Here is a 232-nt window from a genome sequence, read left to right on the forward strand (position 1 = left end):
CCGAGCGATCGTCCCGTTCAGTCGCTACGCAGCGACCGTGCTCGAGCCAAAGCTCGGTCACTACGTAGTGACCGAGCGCTCGTCCCGCTCGGTCGCTACGCAGCGACCGAGCTTTGGCTTGAGCTCGGTCGCTACGTAGCGACCGAGCAGGACGATCGCTCGGTCGCTACGCGCTACATAGCGATCGAGCACGCTACGTAGGGACCGAGCACGCTACGTAGGGACCGAGCAC

Source organism: Brassica oleracea, chromosome C8 (assembly GCF_000695525.1).
Source record: "Brassica oleracea var. oleracea cultivar TO1000 chromosome C8, BOL, whole genome shotgun sequence".
NCBI lineage: Eukaryota > Viridiplantae > Streptophyta > Magnoliopsida > Brassicales > Brassicaceae > Brassica > Brassica oleracea.